A 6,000-nucleotide genomic window follows, 5' to 3' on the forward strand; every position below is an offset into this window, starting at 1 on the left:
AAATTTGCAGCAATTCCTGTTGATGCTGTGGGTAAAACAGTACCACCATGACCTCTAATATAATGTATTAAAACTTTATGCCCTCGCCAGCTTGGCTCAGTGGATAGAGCATCAGCCTGCGGACTGAAGAGTCCCGGGTTTGATTCTGGCCAAGGGCACATGCCTGGGTTGCAGGCTCGATCCCCAGTAGGGGGCGTGCAGGAGGCAGCCGATCAATGATTCTCTCTCATCATTGATGTTTCTCTCTCTTCCTTCTCCCTTCCTCTCTGAAATCAATAAAGAAATATATATAAAAAAACTTTATAAAGATATGTTTTTCCACTGCCACCTGGACCATCCAAGAAACAGCATTTGGGGTGTAGAGTTTGATCTTTGATGGCTGAAGTTATAGTCTGAAAGGCAGCTTCACCTCTGCGCTGGGCAGGACCATAGTGCTGGGCAGGCCTGGGAGTGCCTCTGCTGGGGGCGGAAGTCCCTACCCCCACCCCCAGTTCCTGTGTGTGCACAACCCTTTGATGGTGGTGACTCCGACACCATCACAAATTAGCATATTCCCTCTTTATTATATAGGATTCCTTTTTTTCCTTACTAATACATTTTGGTTTAATTATATTTTGCTTGATATAACTATTGGTAGGCAAGTTTCTTTAGGTTAGTATTATTCTTTAGGTTAACATTTTTGTAGTTTATCTTTCCAGCCATTTGCTTTAAACTTTTTTGTATCATTTGTCTATATCTGTTCATTTTAATCTAATTTTATAATGTTTTTCCAAAGTTTAATTTATTCAATTTACCTTTAAATTTGCAACTATCTTAATTTATGTGTTTTTATATATGTCATACTATAAATATTTCTAATAGTCCATAATCATCCAATATTTCTGTATTTCTTTTAAACACAACAATGACCTTAGCATACAAGTACTTTTATTGTTGTTGTAATATTTCTTCTAATATTAATAATAGCCAACACTTATGTAGCCTTTCCTATGTTCCAGGTACTGTTTTAAGTGTTTATATATGTTGACTCTGTTTCTCCTTATAGTGACACCATGAGGTAGGTAATATTACCATCCTTTTTCACAAATTAAAAAAAACTCAGTGAAGAGGTCAAAGTGACTTGCACAGAGTCACACAACTAGTAAATGATGAACCAAAATATCAAGTGTAAAACTTTAAAACTTATGGGAGAAATATAGAAGAATGTAACTTTAGTATTATAGTATCAATAAGATTTATTAATAAAAGAAAAAATCATAAAGTAAAAGCTATGTTACAATTTATAATTTACAACTTCTATTAGACAAATGACAACTAATGAAAGTTTAAAAGAAAAGCAGTGAATGAAAAAAGTTACAGGTAACACACTTGGAAAATGAAGGATAGGTTTTTCCAGTCTATGTAAAGAACTTCTATATATAAATACAAAAAGGACACATCATCTCCCCACCCTGCTTCCCCTCAAAAGGGCAAAAATTAGACAATTCCCTAAAAAGGAAATCAGAATAACTAATATACTCAACTCCACAAGTAATTACAAAAAATACTAATTTAAAACTAGAAGATATAAATTTGCAAAAGAAGGTAATATTTTTGTTCATGCTCAGTGGGATTGTGAATTTAGAGAGCCATTTAGCTCTATCTGGTCAAGGGGAAGATATGCATACATACCCTGCGGCTGGCAATGCCGCTCATAGACATGTGCTCCAGTGATCCAGTGCACATGCGCACTGTGGGTCCTTAGCCCATGTATGTGTCTATTCTTTCCTAGAGAAATGGAGAAGTAAATTGTAATACTAGATAGCAACTAACATAAATGGTGAGAAGTCACAGGTACCAAAAGGTATAAGTCTAAACATTAATGAGTGAAAAGGTAAGTTGCAGGAAAGTATTAGAATGTAATAACATTAATCAAAGGTTAAAATTAGACATTTTAAATTTATGATATTTGCATATGTAAAAAAGTATAAAAACACACATGAAAATGATATTCGTGTCTAGAAAATAAGGATAACTTCTGGAGAGAAAGAAACCTGTGAGGTTACTGGGGTTTGAGAATAATATTTTATTTCTTTAAATGAGAAATGTGAAAAAAATGTGGTAAAATGTCTGCATTTATTTAATCTGGGTGGAAGTGGTCCATGAATGTCTGTTATGTGCATTATCTCTGTGATTTTAATATTTTATAATTTAAAATAGAAAGTAAAATATTTAACATACACCAACTGAACATTTCAATAATTTCATCATTCCATTTAAATGAACAATTCTAAATAATACTACAAGTTTTGACATAAACTTAAATACAGTAAGGAACTGTTTAAGCCCAAGTGAATCACCCAAATGGCATTTTACCAACCGGGGCTGTGGATAATTTTCTTCTCCCATAGATGTTATCTAAAAAGATTGGGAAGGCATAGGATTTCCTACTCTCCAAGTGTTCATTTTTTTGAAAACATATTTTATTGATTTTTCACAGAGAGGAAGGGAGAGGGAGAGAGAGTTAGAAACATCGATGAGAGAGAAACATCGATTCACGCCCCCTACTAGGGATGCGCCCACAACCCAGGTACATGCACTTGACAGGGATTGAACCCGGGACCCTTCAGTCCGCTTCAGTCTGCAGGCCAACGCTCTATCCGCTGAGCCACACCAGTTTGGGCTCGAAGTGTTCATTTTTTAAGTGGTGGCCTCCAGCTCTAAATTAATAAAAGACATGCCAAACCGGTTTGGCTCAGTGGATAGAGCGTCGGCCTGCGGACTGAAGGGTCCCGGGTTCAATTCCGGTCAAGGGCATGTACCTTGGTTGCGGGCACATCCCCAGTGGGGGGCATGGAGTAGGCAGCTGATGGATCTTTCTCTCTCATCAATGTTTCTAACTCGCTATCCCTCTCCCTTCCTCTCTGTAAAAAACCAATAAAATATAAATTAATAAAAGACAACCAGCTTCTCATACAGTTCTACTCTCATACAATCCTATAATCTCTTCCTCTATGACTTAATTACCTAAAATATTTAATGTTTCAGAGTTATATTGTCTCCGTTTTTTCTGAGATATAAGCATCTAACTTTTCAGGTAGTTTTCAACATTCTCATTACTCAGTCTATTAGCTCTGTGTTAACCTAAAAGTTCACTGCAACCTGGTTATCTATGTTTTTTCAGTACATGAAGAGGGAAAAATACTGCTGCTCTAAGTCATCAACACAATCATGAGATAAAAGCATCAAACACTTGTTACCTACCCATGTTCATATATGGTATGTGTCTATTACCCACACATGACAATCCACTGGGTCCTGCTGATGAAGGAGTCCTGCCTTCCCCATTAGAATGTATACCCCTAGAGAAAAATGACCCTGGGAAGACAATCTAATGTGGCTGATGGATGATTAAAGCACTGACAGGAGCTTATTTTAGAAAGATTAAGGCTTGGTTCGTTGGAGAATGACAGGTAGGTCCATTGGCTCTGATAGATCTGGAAGTGCTAACGGGTTGTTGACTGTCATGTCCCATCTTTATTATATTCTATAATGTTGGAATTTCAGTCTTCTTACAAAGTGCCTGTTCTGCTCTGAATAGCAGTCAATAGATAAATAGGTTCTGGGTGTCTGTAAACTTAGAATCTATTTTACCATCTAACGGTTTCTGACCTCCAAATCTTTAAACAAAGAAGAAAATAATGTCAGTCTCATCAAAGCAAATGGGCTAGAAACAAAGTTTGTGGACAGATCATGGACATGACTCATTGCCCCATGACATGCCCAGTGTCTCCTTATGGAAATGTGTTATCACTGCCAATGGGGGTAGGTACCCCTGGGATCATAGGATTAACCTATAAGGGAGACTCATAGCCCATACCAAACTGAAGAGGTTACTAATCTCTAAGCCATGATTTATTTTCCAGGAGTAACCCATCATTTGTGTTGTACTAAAGATCTCATTCTTCAAGATGGTGAAGTCACCCTCAATGCAAACCCTAGAGGAGGTTTCTCTGCACACAAAAAATAGATATCTAAACCAGGCTGTTGGGCCAATAACAGATGCAGGCACTGGGATCTGGAAGCCCTGACGTGTAGCACAGAAGGTAATGTGAACCTATTCCCAAGATCCAGATCATGTCATTTGGGTTTAAATTAGTTCGTGTGAGTGTTGGTCAACATATATGCAATGACAGCTGAAGGAAAATATCAGACTTGCATCTGTGGTGCAAAAGAGAATACTGCTGCTGTTCGATTGACGGACACTTAAGGAGACTTATTGTCTGTGTGCTTCTATAGTTTTTTGTTTGTTTGTTTGTTTGTTTTTTAAGATGCTGGAGGTTGAATAGCTTTGACAACAAAAAGTTGATAATAAAATTCCATTTGGAGCTGAGTCATTATGTTTGTCAATCATTCACTCCCTTCTGAGTAAAATCAACACCCAGACATGGAATCTTGAAATCTGGAAGAGACTTTAAATGTCATCTACTGTGATCCCTCACTAGCTGGAGGAGTCACTTTTAAAATTTACTAATGGAAAGTCTGAAAAAAGACCATCTTTCTCAATCTCTCTTCTCTCTCTTTTTATTTTCCTCTCTCTTCAGTCTCTTTTTTATCTTTCTGCCTCTGTTCCAGTCACTCTCTGTCTCTGTCTGTCTCTCTTACTCTCTCTCTCTCATACACATACCACCACCACCATCACCACACACACACCTGCATTTCTCTGCCTCTGTAATGTGGTTCACTTACTTTTTTTGTGTGGTTATTAATTTCAGAGAAAGGAAGAGAGAGGGAGAGAGAGATAGAAACATCAATGATGAGAATCATTGCTCAGCTGCCTCCTGCACGCCCCCTGCTGGGGATCGAGCCTGAAACCCAGCCCTGACCCAGGAAATAGAACCCTGACCCCTGGTTCATGGGTCGATGCTCAACTACTGAGCAACCCTGGCCAGGCTGTGGTTCACTTATTAGCTCTATTTTCACCAGATTAAATAACAAAGAGAAACATTTTTTCCTCTTTCTTTTGCATGATAGTTCTTCAAATATGGCATTTGGTTTAGTTTCTTCTAGCTAAATGAGCATTCCCTTAAAGCTTGGTTTCATGCCTTCATCATCTCAGTCAGTTCTCTCTGGATGCACTCTAATGAAAGAAGGAAAACTTTCCTCGTTGATGTTATTTCAAGATATTTAGAGGTTTAGAATAAAATGTGTGTGGTACCAAAAATGGCTATTAATTATGAATATTCTATTAAATATAAATTAGGCTGTGCATGTATTTGGCCATGTTTTAAGCATAGTTCACCTCTTCCTCCTATATTTCATAAAGAGTAAAAAAATCACCTATTTGTGGCACTGGTTACTCCAGACAGAGATAGGCCTTCTTGGTTTTAAATTTAGGATCTGTATATGAGGACCAGACTAGAGTTCCTTACTAATGGTTCCTTCTCATTGCTAATGTTGAGAACATTAATAGTGTTAACCATTTCCTTTAGGTGCTGCACAAGACACAAAATGAGTTAGACACGTACTTCTGTGGGTTTGATTGTTGAGCCCAGTGCATGTGAGTGCCCAGTTGGGGTCACTAGCAGAGCTTGTAGGGGAAGATTGTTTTTGGGGAGCCTGGGAAACAGAACTGGGAGTGGCGCTGGGGGAACCACCTCTGGGCGGAGCTGGTTCAGGTACAATAGGCAGCTCCTGGTCGGAGAGAACTTATAGCCTCGGAGGTCAACCCAGACACACTGCCACCCAGAGGCAGAGCCACGAACTGACTCCTCTGTAAATACAGATAAGGCAATAAGGACTGTGGCTTACAACAAGGAGGAACAGTGTATCAGAGGGAAAGTCAACATTCTCCTGAGTTCCCGGCGTGCCAATAAGAAGAGTAGAAGATCTGAAGCACCTGCATTACTGCACATTTTTATTTTTATTTTTTTAAATTACTTTTTCTCCTTTTAACTAAGAAAACATTTTTTTTTTCATTTTTCTTTTTTCTCCATCACCCGATTTTGCCCTTTCAGCTAC

Source organism: Myotis lucifugus, unplaced genomic scaffold (genome assembly GCF_000147115.1).
Source record: "Myotis lucifugus unplaced genomic scaffold, Myoluc2.0 scaffold_390, whole genome shotgun sequence".
Lineage (NCBI taxonomy): Eukaryota > Metazoa > Chordata > Mammalia > Chiroptera > Vespertilionidae > Myotis > Myotis lucifugus.